This window comes from Vulpes vulpes, chromosome 2 (assembly GCF_048418805.1).
Source record: "Vulpes vulpes isolate BD-2025 chromosome 2, VulVul3, whole genome shotgun sequence".
Classification (NCBI taxonomy): Eukaryota; Metazoa; Chordata; class Mammalia; order Carnivora; family Canidae; genus Vulpes; species Vulpes vulpes.
Window position 1 is genome coordinate 28,651,296 of NC_132781.1, and position 18,525 is coordinate 28,669,820.

The 18,525-nt window shown below is 33.9% G+C and overlaps 1 long non-coding RNA gene across 1 annotated transcript in view; it reads left to right on the forward strand.

The window, feature by feature from the left end:
• LOC140597781 (uncharacterized) overlaps positions 1-17,314 on the forward strand; it is a 246,703-nt gene extending 229,389 nt beyond the window's left edge. The window contains exons 4-6 of the long non-coding RNA XR_011999709.1: positions 10,401-10,447; positions 15,474-15,628; positions 17,063-17,314. This is a non-coding gene — a long non-coding RNA (uncharacterized lncRNA). The remainder of the gene's footprint in view (positions 1-10,400; positions 10,448-15,473; positions 15,629-17,062) is intronic.
• Positions 17,315-18,525: the final 1,211 nt, after the last annotated feature.

Here is an 18,525-nt window from a genome sequence, read left to right on the forward strand (position 1 = left end):
TATGGCAGGAATGAGCAAAACCTAGTACTTACATTTTTAATTACTAAATCTTTTCCTTAACAATATGAATTGGGCTTCATTGGAGAAATGGCTGATTCTAGGATTAGGGCAAGAAATATACCTAGTAAGCCTGAAGCAAATGTTATATTTTTCGTTAAGTTTGCCATTTGTTTTCTTTTTGCAAGAGAAAACATGTATGTACATATAAAGTACAGTATATGTACTTTAACATATATAATATATAATATATATATATATATAAAGAAAAGTCCTGATATATGGAATAACAATAAAGGAACTTTCTATTATTATTGTTATTATAATTTATTATATACTTGTTATTGTTATTTAAATCTGTGTTGCTGTTGCCCAGCTGTAGCAAAGGCTCACTAGGGAGCTGTTACTTTTACACTTAAGTGTAATAAATGTGGTGGTGGACAGCGATGAGTGTAGCCAATTCATTGCTCTCATAAAGCTGTGATGGGACTTTACAAAATAAGTTTAACAAGTTGGAAGCTCCAAGTGTCATCTGTGTAGTGGGTTTCTTCCTACTGTGCTAACAGTGAAAGATTCCAAGAAATAATTTCTCTCTGAAAATAGATGATGAGAGAATGATAGCATTTTATAAGCTTGGAAGATTTCTATTATTTTAAGAAACAGTTTTGGAAGTTTGACAAAGTGCCTTTTACACGCAAAAAAAGCAGTTGCCTTTAATAAGGAAAAATATTTATTAGCACAGAGACCCTACAGACTGGAAGTATGAGACATTAGTATAGTATCTTATATGTTAGATGCATGATAAGTAACTTATACGAGAGTACCTAAAACACACTTAAATTTTTGTTCCCTGGACCAAAGAAATTCATGAATATAAGTAGTTTCTGTGAAACATCAAGAATCTGAAGTGTATAGGATGGTTTATTTTTATTTTAGGTATAGCAGGTAGATGATCATAATTATCATAATCATAATAAATTATGTTTGCATTTCCCCAAAATTTAGAAATAGTATCTCAGATGAATCTGTTTTTTTAAGCTTAAAAATAATTAACTTGCCCTGTCTCAATTATCCACCTTAGAAAGACCAGCAAGTATATAGCAGTTAATATAAACAAACGTATAATCGAAAGGACTTGAACCCAAACAAAATAAATGGCAATGATATAGCAAATCAGGTCGTTGTATCAGGTATAATTTTTATGTAACATACACACATGTTTTAGATGTGACACAGACCGGGAGGCAGAGACAGAGATGGAGACAGAACAGCTAATTAGCGGTGGACATAAAGGGGAAAAAATGACTTTCAAGATGAAGACTCAAGTTTTATTCTATAGCTAATTTAACCTGCCCTCTCCCACAATTATCAAATCACACTGATCTTTTTATTCTTTTTTAAAAAGATTTTAGTTATTTATTTATTCAGGAGAGACACAGAGGAAGGCAGAGACACAGGCAGGAGGAGAAGTAGGCTCCATGCAGGGAGCCCGATGTGGGACTCAATCCCAGGACCAGGAACATGCCCTGAGCCAAAGGCAGACGCTCAACCGCTGAGCCATCCAGGCATCCCTCAGACTGCTCCTAATAAGCACACACATACAGTCATATGCACAAACACAGACATATATACCCATGAAGAAATTTTCATAACCTCTCCCCTCCCTAGAGCAAAGGAATACTTTCACACACTCTTACTTTGCTATGGATTAACATGTCATTTTCAAGTGTCCCATGGCTTATCTAATTGTGCATTTAAACATACAGTAAGTAGATTTACAAATACAACTACTTCTACTGGAAATTTTGGAGAATTGCTAAACCTATTTGTTGGATGTGAAAATCCTTTGAAAAGGATATGTTACCATAATTGGTTAATTTTCCTTAAAGACTAAGAGTAATGATTTTAAACCTGGGTGTATGTCTTATATTTTGGTGATCATGACCACTCTGAAAAATTGATGAAGCCATGAGTCCTATCTCTGGATACATGAGTACATACACATAAACCCTCACATACATGCTATATATATAAACATTCAGCGTGTTTATGGATCACCTGAAGCTGAGGGCCCAAAGACTCAAAATAAGAATTCTTTTCTAAAATGTTTCAACTGCCTATACTTCTACATCAGTGGAATATGGATGATATGCAAGGAGATTCATCCTGGATTCTAATATTCCCCACCTTGACCTTAGCTTCAAATACTCCTATTCAAAGGGCAATATTCAAATGAAGGATCACAGCTTGATCAATAATTTTTCAGCCTCCAGCTTCACTAACATTTTTGTGAAGATTTTGTGTTTCCCTTGACTGCTATCATTTCTTGGGCACTAAAAAAGTCACACAGGGCAGTTAACTTCAACATCTTCAGAAGTACAAGGAGCGGGTTTCTTACAAGCTGTCTGTCTTTTTGAAAATACAGTGTATTCAACAAAGAGTTATTTCTTGTGAGTGACTCAACTGCTGTCCTTTCATTTCACCAGTACTTTTTTTCTCTCTAAAGTTACATGTGGTAGTCTGGAGACTGTCATGTTGACTCGTGTCATGTGTAACATGGAACACAGTAGAAACCACTTAAAGATTTACAAAGCATTTTTAGAGCATTTTATCCTCTGATTAGATTTGCATGCATTCACATTTTGATTGTCCCAAATGTAATTAGCTTTTTCTGTTTACCAATTATCTGGGAAGATTTGCCAAATGCATCTTGACAGTGTTCTGACAGGAACTTGCAGCAGTTACAAATTATTCGCAATAAGTTCATTTACACCATAGTGTAATTCTATGCTACATGAAGAATTAACACTATTTATTCATGAGATAGTAGAAACACTCTAAGGGATTTCTGTCAGAGAGAATTGGGTCATTATTTGTTGGAATGAACAAGTCATTAGGAAATACAACACATAAATCTCAACCAAGAAAAAAAAATTCTTCCTTTCTAATTTCATCTCTGTAACTTTCAACCTAAGTTTTTTTGTTTTTTTGTTTGTTTGTTTAATCAATGCAAAGCTAAGAATGAGCAAATCAGTTCTTAAAAATTCACAGTAGTGGTGAAGAAAATTATGCTGATGTTTCAGAAAATGTATATACAGAGTTTTAAAGGGGGTATAAGGATATGTAATATTTAATGAAACCTTGAAACCACATGGTAAACTCATCATCATCCTCTTTGCTTTCTATTTGATATAGAATATGCTAACAATTATTTTAAAATTAAACAAAAGCCACTTGTTAAGTTTAATGGTTACCATTTTTTACTAGAAAATATTTTTTAGATTTAAAATGTATTGTATTCTTATAATAATTGAATAGTAGACACTAATTTTAAGTCAATAAACTATATGATTAAACAGAATGAATGACAGCAATATTTGGTACCCATATAAGGAGATATGATGAAATAGTGAAATGTGAATTGCCAGTAAACTTATTAAAATGTTCAAATTCATCAAGGACCAATAAAATGTTGGGATATCTGGTGGTTGAGCATCTGCCTTCAGCTCAGAGCATGATCCTGGGGTCCTGGGATCGAGTCCCAGATCGGGCTCCCTGCAGAGAGCCTGCTTCTTCCTCTGCCTGTGTCTCTGTTTCTCTCTCTCTGTCTCTCATGAATAAATAAATAAAATCTTTAAAAAAAGTACCAATAAAATGCAAATTACTTCAACAAAGAAATGCCCTTTTCACCTATGAAATTGGGAAAGGCCAAAAGAATGATTAAATGATAGATCATTATTACCTACCTGCCTATAGATCTATCTTACTCTTGATCTGTCTTAACATGGGATTTGAGAAAACTTAAAAGGAGTAAAATTTATAGAACAGTAATACACATATGCACTTTCACACACTACACACACATACACACACACACACACAGATATACACACACACCAGGAAACATATATCAGCCATATAGATAAACTAGTTTTTAAGTAAAACTATTCTGTAGTTTTCTGTATAAATATACTTTGTTGTTAGTACCCCTTGCTCACTCTCAAAAGCACTTCAGTATGAGCAACTCATATGATTATCCAAAAAAGAGTCTTTAATTGATTTTATTTATTTTTTTAAATTGATTTTAATGTGAAAATGACTCACTGAGAGGCTAAGAAGATAAGCAGAGGCATCAAGTGTCTCCAGGGACTAGGTTTGAATGTTTTGTGCCAACAAATAGGTTATTAAGTAAAGCTTCCATGGTTTATTTGGAACCCCTAAAAACAATAACCCAAGAGCATAGTCAAATTTGAAAAAAGTATGGCCTTTTCGGAGATAGTCTTTGAGACACTACACCACTATCTTCCCAGTGTTGGCCTCAATAAATTTCTTTCCATTTCACCACCAAAAAAAAAATACAGCCCTCACAAGCAGTGAAGTATAGATATTCAAAACATCCATCTGATTATCAGTATTGTTAGTGCCTCTAGCCATCTGCAAGAAGCTACTATAAATCTTCAAAGAGAGAATCCCAAGGCTAGCATAATTTTTAATTTTTTCACATATAATGTATGACACTCAATTTAAAAGGCTTATGATGAGACGTTATTAGTAATGAAAATCAAAAAACAACTAGTCACAATAAAGCCATAAAAATTGGTAGAGACCTCAAAATAAATCACATTAATAAATTCAAATTTTTTGAAAAAGAAAAACAATGCCATCAAAGAATGGGAAGCTATGTAGTAAATGGAAATTCCAGAATGAAAAATATATTAATTAATATTAAGAAATTAATGGAAGAGTTTGGCAATAAATTAGATACAATTAAATAGAAAATTAGAAGAGCAGGGTTGCCTGGGTGGCTCAGTCGGTTAAGCATCCAGCTCTTGGTTTTGGCTCAGATCATGATCTCATGGGTCATGGGATCCAGCCCTGCCTTGAGCTCTGAGCTCAGTGGAAAATCTGTTTGAGATGTTTTCCCTCTCTCTTCCCCTTTACCCCTCACACATGTTCTCTCTCTCTCTCTTCTCTCTCTCTCTCTCTCTCTCAAATAAATAAAATTTTAAAAATAAAATAGAATTAGGGGCACCTGAGTGGCTCAGTCAGCTAAGCATCTGCCTTCGGCTCAGGTTATGATCCCAGAGTCCCTGCATTGAGCCTCATAATGGGATCCCCACTCATCAAGGAGTCTGCTTCTCCCTCTGTCCCTCACCCTGCTTATACTCTCTCTCTTTCTCACATAAATAAATAAAATATTTTTTAAAAAGAAAATTAAAAGACCAAAAGACATACGATAAGAAAATAGGCAGAATTAAGTTGGTGGGATAAAAGATGGAAAACGAAAAAAGAAAATGACACAGTAGGGATACAGTAAAACATAAATCATATGTTCACTGGAGTTACAGAGGGAGAGGAGAAATATATGGAATAGTTTATATTCCTTATAAATATATCTAAAAATGTTAACAATAAAAGTTTAAAACAAACATAAAATTGATTTCCCAGGAGTAAGAATGAGACCAGAGGTTATGAAGCCAGAATTAATGGAATAAAATCTTCCAGGTTTTGGGGGTGGGGTCAAGCTCACATTCTAGACAAAGTAAAAAAAAAAAATTAGATGGTTGCAATAAAACGTTTGGAGACCAGTAAAACTTAGATACTTTGACATAAGAAGACACCCAGTGCTCATCACATCATGTGCCCTCCTTAATTCCTCACACCAAATTACCCCATCCCCCTATTCACCTCCCTTCCAGCAACCCTCAGTTTGTTTGCTCTAGTTAAGAGTCCCTCATGTTTTTTTCCTCTCTCTGATACTTCCCATCAGTTTTCCCTCCTTTCCCCTATCATCCTCTGCACTACTTCTTATATTCCCATATGCGTGAAGCCATATGATAATTGTCTTTCTCTGTTGACTTATTTCATTCAGCATAATATCCTACAGTTCCATCCACATCAATGTAAATGGTAACTATTCATCCTTTCTGATGGCTGAGTAATATTCCATTTTATATATATATATATATATATATATATATATATATACCACATCTTCTTTATTCTTTCATATGTTGATGGATATCTTGGCTCTTTCCACAGTTTGGCTATTGTGGATACTGTTTCTATGAACATTGGGGTGCAAGTTTCCCTTTGAATCACTATATTTGTATCTTTGTGGTAAGTACCTACTAGTGCCATTGCTGGGTCATAGGGTAGCTCTATTTTTAACTTGTTAAGGAATCTTCATACTATTTTCCAGAGTGACTGCACCAACTTGCATTCCAAACAGTGTAAGAAGTTTCCCCTTTCTACACATTTGTTGCTTGCCAACATTTGTTGTTTCCTGTTTTGTTAATTTTAGGCAGTCTGACTGGTATGAGGTAGTATCTTGTGATTTTTTTTTTAAATTTTATTTTATTTATTTATGATAGGCACACAGTGAGAGAGAGAGAGAGAGGCAGAGACATAAGCAGGCTCCATGCACCAGGAGCCTGACATGGGATTCGATCCTGAGTCTCTAGGATCGCGCCCTGGGCCAAAGGCAGGCGCCAAACCGCTGCGCCACCCAGGGATCCCTATCTTGTGATTTTTATTTGTATTTCCCTGATGCTAAGTGATGTGGAGCATCACTGTGCATTTCATGTGTCTGTTAGCCATTTGTGTCTCTTCTTTGGAGAAATGTCTGTTCATGTTTTCTGCCCATTTCCTGACTGGCTTTTTTTTTTTTTTGGCTGTTGAATTGGATAAGTTCTTTATAGATCTTAGATACCAGCCCTTTCTCTGATGTGTCATTTGCATAATTTTTCTAAAGTTTTGCTATGTTAGGAAAATACAAAATTGTAAAGTTTTAAGCAGCTAGAAGTATCTCAAAATAAATGAAACAAATATTGTCAGAAATAAAGGAGAAATACATGAAACTATAACTTTTCTAGGAAATATTTATAAATATATTCAGTATTTAGTACATCAAGTATGCAATATTACATTACTAATATAAAATATAAAATCTTTTCTTATCCCACTTAATAATGATTCTCTGATATTAAAACAAAAATATACATAGATATTAAGTGCTTGTGAAACATTTCCATGTAGGTAGGATCTGCTTTCTATATATTTGAGAGCATGATTTTGACCATGTGGAAATAGGGTAGTAATAACAATAGAAAACTAGAAAATACCCATGTGTTTGAAAATTAATAAATATTCATCTATATAGCTTAAGCCAAAGAAAGAAAGATACTAAAATTATAAATTATTTAAAGTAAATATTAATTAAAATATGAAGAACATGTGATAAAACTAACATGGGGATTTGAGAGAAATATGCTATTAAATAAGACAACATAAAGGAGAAAGACCCAAAATGTATGAGATAAGCAACCATTATAGGAAAATAATGACAAAAGAAGAAAACTAAGAGGGGATCCTTGGGTGGCTCAACGGTTTAGCACCTGCCTTTGGCCCAGAGCATGATCCTGGAGACCCAGGATGGAGTCCCACATTGGGCTCCCTATATGGAGCCTGCTTCTCCCTCTGCCTGTGTCCCTGCTTCTCTGTGTCTCTCATGAATAAATCAATAAAATCTTAAAAAAAATAAAGAAAACCAAGAAAATATAAGGAAAATAATATGGATAACACCAGAGATTAATAAACAGAAAACAAAACAAAAAAATAAACAGCATAAATGAGGCAAATTTTCTTTTCAAAATGCTAATAAAGGGATCTCTAGGTGGCTCAGTGGTTTAGCGCCAGCTTTCAGCCCAGGGCATGATCCTGGAGTCCCAGGATCAAGTCCCGCATCGGGCTCCCTGGATGGAGCCTGCTTCTCCCTCTGCCTGTGTCTCTGCCTCTCTCTCTCTCTCTCTCTTTCTGTCTGTCTTTCATGAATAAATAAATAAAATCTTTTTTAAAATGCTAATAAAGTTCATAAATGCCAAGCAAATCTGATGAACTGAAAATAGAGACTAAGACTGAGAACAAAAGCAAGCTAGAGAGAGGAAAGTAGAAGTGACAGGGAGCCAAAGAGAAAAGGAAAGAGACAGAAAGATACAGACTGAATAAGAGAGAACAAAAGAGAAAGAGGAAGGCACAAATGACCAATGTTGGGATTAAATAAAAGAGAGACCAAAAACAGAGAGTGAAAGGTTTTTATGTCAATGAAGTTAAAAATTAAAATAAATTGAATATCTTGAAATTTTTAGACAAATATAGTTTATCAATTATATGTGGAATAATGTATGCTACCAAACTGGAAACAGTATCTGGAAATATAGCTTATCAAAAGTGGACATTAGAAGAATTTGAAAATCTTAATACTCTAATTACAAGTAAAGGAAGTGAAACTAATTAAAGTCCTTCTATCAATAAAACTCCATAGGGTTCCATCATAGAATTCTAACAGTTGAACAACCATTCCCTGGAAAATTACAGGCACATTTTAATCAGGAATATAAGGGCAAATAGAAAGATACTTTCATAAACATAAGTAGAAAATAAATGCAAAGGAAGTATATCAGGGAACTATGTTTTCCAGGAACCAAGTAACCACTATACACAGGAATGGTCATCCACTGCGGATATTGTCATTTGGACTCTGCCACTGCACATTCCCTACTATATTGCAGGACCTCATAGCCCTGGATGCTTGCTACTGTGTCAAGAGGCTCCTCAATCTATAGCATCTTTGTTATATTTTAAATTCCTGAGGGGAGAATCTAATTGATCACACTTAGATATTTGCAGAAGCTATAGTTTGCAGATGTTTAAAAATAAATTAATATGGGACTCTAGTCTTAACTTTTCTTTATCTTGGAATGCCACATAAATAAAAAGTATATTTAGATGCTGGCAGAAAAAGGAACAAATATCCCTTTAGCTGTCCAACATTTATATGAATCCATTTTATACTTTGGATCTTGCTCCAACACAGAAACACACACGAAAAAAATGTTTCCACTCCATATAATACAACTATCCCTTTTATGACTAAAAACGCAGTCACTCTTCTCAAGGGAAAAAACTAAATTCTATAAGTTACTGCAAACAATCTAGATCCAGAATTTCTAGATCATGTATATTCCTTTTTAAGTTCTATCATTCTTACATTCTGAAAAATCAAAGAGCAATTTTGTAGTTAATTATAAAATTAACCACCAAAGTATATAAAATATTGAAAGAGACACAGTGGCAAGGATAATTCATTAAAATATATAAATATTCACATTACACACTCTATCAACTTTATTATTAAGAACATGTTTCAAATTGAGCATCCGTGAGCATAGAAATTTTGAGCACATTGTATCATTTGGATATAAGTGCAAAGTGGAAGAAATACAGCTTGGACAAGCTGAAGGACCCTAACTGGCACGAGGCTGTCTAGAAAGGTGGCAACTTAGGGTGTGATTCAGGAAATGCATTGGGAACAATCCCATGAAATGTGATATATATTCTTCAAAAATCAATCAGGAGGTCTCTTACTTAGTGTTTGAGAACACAAGTTTACAGTATCTTTATGCACTCCCTTAGAAGAAGAAAGAACCTGGCATGTTGCAGATCTTTGGCCATTCAGAAAATTCTCTCTTACTTACTATTTCCTGTAATCCTGTTCTTAAAATATGTATCATTATGGGGCAAGTGGTTTGCTCAGTCGGTTAACATCTAACTCTTGATTTTGGCTCAGATCGTGATCTCAGGGTTATGAGATCGATCCCTGGTTAGGGCTCTGTACTAAGCCAGGAGGGGGCTTGAGATTCTCTTTCCCTCTGCCCTTCCTCTCCCTCTCTGTATCTAATAAATAAATGAATTAATTAAAAAATACACACACACACACACACATATAATATCATTATGTTGTGATTTATTTTGTTGACCAGTTAAATGTTGAAATTCCTTGATATCTGAATTGTATTAAAGAATTTAGTTTGTCACATGGCAATGCAGTTTGTGAACTGCACAAAGGCACTGAGCTAGGGGAATGAGGGCTAACTGAAATCCAGTCTGCTCTCAGCTCACTCAACTCTGTGCACTGGAATGGGCTGCATCTGCCCCTAGGAAGCATACAAAAATATGTCTTTTATCAGATTTGTCCATCTCCCCTCAGAGTGCATATTTTCTAACTGTACTTCTCAATGTGCAGTTTTTTCTAATATGTCCACATAATGAAACTTTTTTTTCTCTAATTGAGGAAAAAAAAGAAACAGAGTGGTGGTAGCCCTGGATATAAGTTAGATAATCCTGAGGCAAATGATACAATTTTACTACTGGGATTGCCGGGTAAAAGCAACCTTCTTGTGCTTTTTTATCTTATTGCAATGGAGAAAAAGTATTTGTCAGGTCAATAGCTGCTTGCTAGCTAAACTGATTTGTTCCTATAATCAAACTATATCTGGAAGAACAGCAGCATTGGAATGATGATATGATTAGATTTAAGATATTCCACTGTGTTTCTCCAACAGACATTTACCTTTTGCATCAGCCAAGATGAAACTTAAATGGGGATGTGGTAAGTATCACCATTCTTTCCTCTTTAAAATTTTGACATTGACTCTAATATCTGAAGTTCCCCCAGAATTTGCTTTTGCTTTTGATTTTTGTTTTTCCACCCATAATAGTCCTTACTTGGTGTGTCAGTGAGCTATTATGGTACTTCTGCTGGGCCCTAGGGATACATGTTCAGATTATACATTCTGTTTTACCAATCCTCTCGTGAGGGAGATTAGGTCAGATCTCCTTTTATCATCTTGACTTTGGTTTCCCAATAATTGGTATTACCCAAAGGATGGTGTCCAGCAGTATTTCCTTCATGTAGGCAAAGTAACCCAGTTGAGTTGCTATAGGTTTCTTTAAGGAAGGTATAGAGGAACTCAGAGTATACAATCCTCATGCTATTGCAATATTCCTTCTCAAGACTTTTTTCCTCAAGGAAATTTTGGCTAAAGGCAAAAGAAGATATTTAGATATAAGAAAACTTTAGGGAATATGTTTTGACATTGAATATCCCATGCAAAAAAAAAAAAAAAAAAAGGAATTCCCCAGGCAGATAGGATATGAAACAATTTGGAAGTCTGTGTCTTTAAAAAGCATGATGAACATAGGAAATGTTATACCATTGGATAAATATAAACACTCATTCTTTTTTCTTTACAATTTATATGTATATTTATAATTTATAAGGTACATGCATGTAAAATCTATAATGACAGCATAAAGCAAACCTCTGGTGATGGGCCAAATCCAGCCTGCAGCTTCTAAATATATAGCCCTCAACCTAAAAATTGCTTTTCTTTCTTTACACTTTAAAAAGTTGTAAAAACAAAATAAAATAAAACAAAGCAGAATATGCAATGGAAACTATATCTGCAGTCTAAAATATTTGCAATTACAATAAAAGATTCCTGACGTTTTTATAGCAGAGTGATATTCCATTATATATGAATATATTTATGTATGTATATACATATACACACATATATACACCATATATTCTTTATCCTTTCATCAATTGATAGACACTTGGGCCGTTTCCATAATTTACCTATTGTAGATAATACTTCTGTAAACATTGGTGTTCCATGTATCCCTTTGAATTAGTATTTTTGTATTCTTTGGCTGAGTACTTAGTAGTGCAATAGCTGGATCATAAAGTAGTTCTATTTTTAACTTTTTGAGGAAAGTTAAAGTTTTCTAGAGTGGCTACCTGAGTCTGCATTCCCACCAACAATGCAAGAGGGCTCCCCTTTCTTTGCATCCTTGCCAATAACTGTTGTTTCTTGTTGTTGATTTTAGCCATTCTGACATGTGTGAGGTGATATCTCATTTGCAATGACCTGGATAGAGCTAGAGAATATTATGCAAAGATCAGAGAAAGACAAACACCATATGATTTCACTTATATGTGGAATTTAAGAAACAAAACAAACAAGCAAAGGGGGAAAAAGAGAGAGGGGGTAAACACAGAAACAGACTCCTAAACATAGAGAACCAACTGATGGTTTTCAGAAGGAAGGTGGGTGGGGAGATGGGTTATATCAATCATGGGGATTAAGGAGTGCACTTGTTAGGAGCTCTGGATGTTTAATGAAAGTTTTGAATCACTATATTGTACACCCAAAACTAATATTATACAGTATTTTACATAACTGGAATTTAAATAAAAACCTAAATAGGGCTCCTGGGTAGCTTAGTCAGTTAAATGTCAGACTCTTGATTTTGGCTCAGGTATGATCTCAGGCCTGCACTGGGCTCCACACTGGGCATGGAATCTGCTTAAGATTTTCTCTCTCTCCTTCTGTTTCTCCCCTCTCTCTCTGTAAAATAAATTAATTAATTAAATTTAAAAAATGGGAATGGAAGGCCTAGGCTTCCAGTTGTAGGATAAATAAGTCACAAATAAACAGTGCAGTGTAGAAAATATAGTTAATGGTATTATAGTAGTAACATTGTATGGTGAGGAATGGTAGCTACACTTGCAGTGAGCAAAGCATAACATACAAAGATGTTGAATCACTATGCTGTAGCCCTGAAACTAATATAACATTGTGTGTCAACTCTACTCATATGAAAAATAAATAAAATCAAAATCTCCTTGAAAAATGCAAAACAAAAATTCTGACTTTGGCATACAGCTTGTTCTTAGCAGCAGTAGTTTATTAAACCTACATATTGTGAAGATTTCAACATTTTAAATCAAGTGTTATATTAATCCTAGTTGGACTGCAAAGTAAAGCATGCTTATTGCAAACTCTAGAGCAGTTACTTAAAAACACATGAGATTAAAAAATAAATGAGCTAAAGTATCAATAGGTAATTTAATATAGGTTATATACATAATTTAAAATAGAATTCCAAATAAAATATTTAAATAATCCAAAAGAAAGCAGAAAGGGAGAAATTAAAAGAGACTGACAGAGACAAAATAGTAAAAATGTAGACCTATGTAAATAATTACTTTAAATATTAATGGACTATCTTCCTGATCTTGAATTAGGCAATAGTTGCTAGATATAACACTTGAAAAATAGATAAATAGGACTTCACTAAAATTAAAAATTGTCTCACTGCAAATTATGCCATCAAGAAAGTGAAATATAAGCCAAAGAATGGGAGAAAATATTTACAAATCATGAATATCTTAAGTTGCTATTTAGAATATAAAGAACTCTCATTACTCAATAATAAAAAGACAAGTTATTCAATTTTAAAAATAGGCAAATTATTTGAGTAGATATCTCTCCATAGAAGATAAATAAGTTGGCCATAAGCTTATAAAATGATGCTCAATATCATTAATTACCAGGGAAAGGCAAATCAAAACTACAAGATACCAGTTCACACTCAATAGGATGGATATAAGAAGACGGAAAATAACAAGTATTGTTAATGATGCAGAGAAATAAAAACCCTCACATATTGCTTATAGGGATATTAAACAAAAATCAATTGCATTTTATATAGTGGTAGCAAGCAAGTAGTTAAAAATAAAATTTAGGGGTGTGTGGGTTTTTCAGTCTGTTGGGCATCTGACTTTTGGTTCAGCTCGGGTCTTGATCTCAGGGTTGTGAGTTCAAGCCCCATGTAAGGCTCTACACTGGGCATAGAGCCTACTTAAAAAACAAAACAAAACAAATTAAAATAAATAAAATTTAAAAATCAGTTTTATTTATAATAGCATCAAAAGACTTAAAATATCTAGTATTAAATTTAAGAAAAGATGAGGAAAACCCTTAAAATAAAACATAGCTGAGATAAATTTAACAAGATATATGTAAGTAGAAACACATACTATTTTCATTAACTGGAAAATTCTATATTATTCAGATATTCATTCTACTCATTTTGCTTTACAGATTCAATGTCATCCTAAAGAACCCAAAACTTTCTTTAAACTTGATGGAATGATTAAAATATATATTGAACTGCAAAGGAATTTGAATATACAATGCAATTTTGAAAAGAAGTAAAACAGTCAGAGGCCCTATATCCCTTCATTTCAGAATTAACAATGAAGCTACATAATCAAGACTGTAAGATTAAGCCATAAATATTATGGAAAGAAGGAGAAGGAGAAATAGAGGAATCAATGTAGCACAATAAACAATCTAGTAATAGACACATAATTATTTAGTCATTTCATTTTCAACAAAAACACCAAGGTAACCCAATAGATTAAATTTTTTTCAGGAAATGATGCAAGAATAATTGAATACCCATCACAGAAAAAATGGAAAAATTAAAACTATGAAGAAATATAGAAGAATATATTTGTGACTTGCAGTGAGCCAAGTGTTTCCTATATAAGTCTCAGAAATCAGTAGTTATAAAAGCAAAAGTATATGCATTAGAATGTATATATATGTAAATATATATGAGTATATATTATACAAGCACAGAAGACTGGTACACAGAATAATACACTCACATAAATAATAAAAAAATGACTTATTAAAAAGGAGCAAAGGATTTAATAGACTCTTTGCAAAAGAAGATATTATATAAGTCATTAAAGAAATGGAAATTAAATTTACAACCTAAAAAATGGATTGAAATAATAAAAAAGATTGACAATAAAAATGTGTTTGAAGATGTGGAAAAACTGTAATTCCATTTATGGTTTGTGGAAATGTAAAATAATACAATTACTTTAAAAACATTATGGCAGTGTCTTAGTTTCTTCTAAAACTGAACATACACTTAGCATATGTCACAGAAATTTCACTTATAGGTACCCACTCATAAAAAATGAAAACAAATATTTACACAAAAGTTTGTTATATACTAATATTCATGAGAACCTCATTCAGAAGTATCACAAAAAGAAAACAGCTTCCATCAATAACATAATGGATAAACAAACTGGGATATGTTCATGTAATGCAATGTTACTCAGCAACAAAAAGAAACAAACCTGTTTCACACAAAAACAAGAATCAATATCAAAAACATCTGTTGTGTAAAACAATGCAAAAGAACAAACTATATGACTTTACTTATGTGGAGTTCTTCACTAGGCACAGTTGATTAATGGTTGGGAAGGATTAAAAGAGAGTTTGTAAGATGGGGTTTGACTGGGAAAATGCATGAGGAAACTTTCTGGAGTCAATGTAATATCTTTTATGTTGATACGCATCTGGGTTTCACAGATGTAAGCATTTGTCAAAACTCAGCAAAGGGACACTTAATACTTATGTATTTCATTGTAGGCAAAGTTTGCATTGAAAGAAGAAAACCTGTAAAGAAATATTGGAATTTACCTAATGGGTTACATATTATAATTTCTAGGTAGAAGTATTCTGATGCCTGCAAATTACTTTAAAACATCAAAAACTACAATGTAATTTTGAATAAAGTATTGGATGCATGGATGTATACATATATGACAAAGCAAATGAAGTAATGTTAATGGTAATTACAAGTGGTAAATAGGTTGGCATTTACTATAAAATACTTTCAGTGTTGCTATATGTTTGAAAAATCTCATGATAAGATTTTGAAGAAAATTTTTTTTAACATTTTAATTGTTTATTCACAAGAGACACAAGGAGAGAGGCAGAGATACAGGCAGCGGGAGAAGCAGGCTCCTTGCGGGGAGCCCAACCCCGGGACTCCAGGATCACGCCCTGGGCTGAAGGCAGCTGCTCAACCGCTGAGCCACCCAGAAATCCTGAGTAATGTTTTTAAAAGATGGGTAGGTATTATGTAGATGAGCAGGAACAGATGAATTCTAGATAAAGATCCTCGCAGATGGCAAATATAAAAGATTAGTCAATGAACTATGGATCTTATGATTAAATATTCTAGAACTTGGGTCCTAAGTATGAAAATTGTTTAACTTTCAGCCCTCAGTGTGTGTGTGTGTGTGCATATATACACGGAGATATTACACTTAATGTCTTTGAGTTATTGTAAGCACTAAAAACCATAATGAACATGAAAAATGTTTGGCACATATTATATCCATCAATAATTGTTAGTAAAACAACAGGAGGAAAGATCAAGAATAAACTGTAAGAAATCCAAGTACTTTCTTTTAGCTGGATTACATGGAATCAAGGGGCAGATGTGGAAGTAATACCAGGGGAATAGGTTAGGGAACGCAGTAGGAAGAATTCTAACATAGCCTTCACAAATTTCCCTACTCTGATGCATATACCCTATATAGTCCACTTTCTCTGGGTATTGCAGATGATGAATATAATAGGATATCACACCCTGATTAGGCTATATGGCAAAGGTGAAGTGATTTCATAGATAATAAGGTCTCAAAGGGGAGATTATATTGAGGAGGCCTGACTTAATCAAGTGATAGATATCCTTTAGAAGAGGAAATGGGCTCCCCCTGAAGAGAGAATCTCTTGAAGAAGTGTTGAAGAAGTAAGCTGCCAATTTGTAAAAGGTTCACATGCCTAGGACATAAAGATAGACTTTAGGAGATGACAAGACCCCCACCTGAGAGCCACCAAGAAGTAAGGACCTGGCTCATAGTCACAAGGCAATGAACTATGCCAATAATCTGAGGGAGACTGGAAGATATTATTTTCCAAGTCAAGCCTCTTGTGGGACCCTAGACTCATTCAACACCTTTATTACAGCCTTGTGAGACCCTGAGCAGAAGACCCAGTTAAACTGTCCCTGGGCTCTGGACCCATAAAACTGATGTGATAAAATATGCTGCTTTTTCAGCAACTGAATTAGTGATCCTTTGTTATGCAGCAATAGAAAACAAATAAGTAAGGTCATGCTTTTGGATGCCAATCTAAATATTCTGAACATTTAATGTTCAATAAGAAAAAGGAAGATCCTGAAACTTTGTAGCAGAGGAATAGCATGATCTGAGGCTTCCATTAGTAGGGAAGTTAAGAGGATTAAAATATCCTCTTAAAAAGAATAAAGATTTGTATAGAAACCCTAATATCTCAGTTTCTTAAGACAAAAAAAGGTTTATTTTTCATGGATGTAATAGTCTGATGTGGGTAGCTTTTTAAGCAACTCAAGCTCACTGTCACCCAAGAATCCTGGGTGATTTCATCCTCCAGTTCTATCATTTTGCTGTCCTTTGTCTCCCTCATGGAAAAGAAGAGACATCATGGAAAATTCATACCCTTGTTCTTTCCTATGTCAGGCAAGAAAGAATATGCATCACTTCTGCTCAAACCCACTGGTTATAATGAGTCGTGTGTCCTCAGTTTACCTGCAAAAGTGACTGGGAAATACAGTCCATGGAATATGTGGTGAGCCCAAACTGTTTCTGCCCAGAGAGGAGAAATGCAAAGAGGGAAAAGACATTGTTACATTAGGAGTCTACAAATTATAACCAGCAGGGGAAATCTAGCCTGCTGCCTGTATTTATGAATAAAGTTTTACTGAAATACTACATGCTCTTTTCTTTTCTCTTTTTTCTTTAATGTGTTGTCTATGGCTGCATCTGTGTTTTGGCATAGAGTTTAATTATTGCTGAGACTATTTGTCTGGCAAAGACTAACATCTTTGACTCTTTTCAAAGTAGTTTGCCAGCCACATGATTAGAAAGTTAGTCATGATTTTTGAACTGTGAGTGAGTATTAAAGAACCAGTGAAGGAAGGAATGATAGGTAGATGAGAAAGCATATTACTAAAATAGATATAACTAACTCTTTCTAGAAGTTTTCTGATGAAAATAGAAAAACATGTTCTTGAACTTTGCTACTCATTTACCTATTTATTGGTTGTTTCTTATATTTTATTTTGTCAAATATTTATTTTGTAAAATGTGAGGATATTGTGATTAAACTCTGAAGGTGCAGGTACATGGTAAGATAATTAAGGAAGTAAGTCTCTGGAGCAGTCAGGATAGGATGAGACTATAAATGTCAGTGGAAGGACCAGCCCTGGTTAAGTATGACAGCATTAAAATCCCCCTAAGACAAATTTGAAAAGAGAAGAAAGAGATAAGTATATGGCATTTTTACAAATACTCTTTTTTTTCTGACTTCAAATTTAATTTTGGACATAATACAGCCTATAGAAATTAGAAAAAGAGAAAATGAATTTCTCCCATAACCATCTCATCATCTCATCTCCCCATGAACAATTGTTGATAAACAACATTTATTTTGTATATTTCTGGGCATACATTAACACACATAATTTGTTTATTTTTAATATAAATGGGATCATAAATATAAATTGTTATTTGCTTTCTTTACTATAATTTGCAATGATGTATAACATGACACAGAAGACCTCTTCTATAGATATTCCAAGTTCTAAGTTACCAAAGCATACTGATGTACATTTGTTTCTAATTTTAGTTATGAAGATACTGCAATTAGTATGCCTATCTATAAGCACTTCTTATTAATATTTCTATAAAAATATCAGAGGTGGAATCCATACTACTTTTTTTTTAAAGATTTTATTTATTTGAGAGAGAGAGAGGCAGAGATACAGGCAGAGGGAGAAGCAGGCTCCATGCAGGGAGCCCAACGTGGGACTCGATCCCGTGTCTCCAGGATCAGACCCTGGGCTGAAAGCAGCGCTAAACCACTGAGCCACCCGGGCTGCCCTCCATACTAATTTTAATCCGAAAAAGAAATGTTGAAGGAT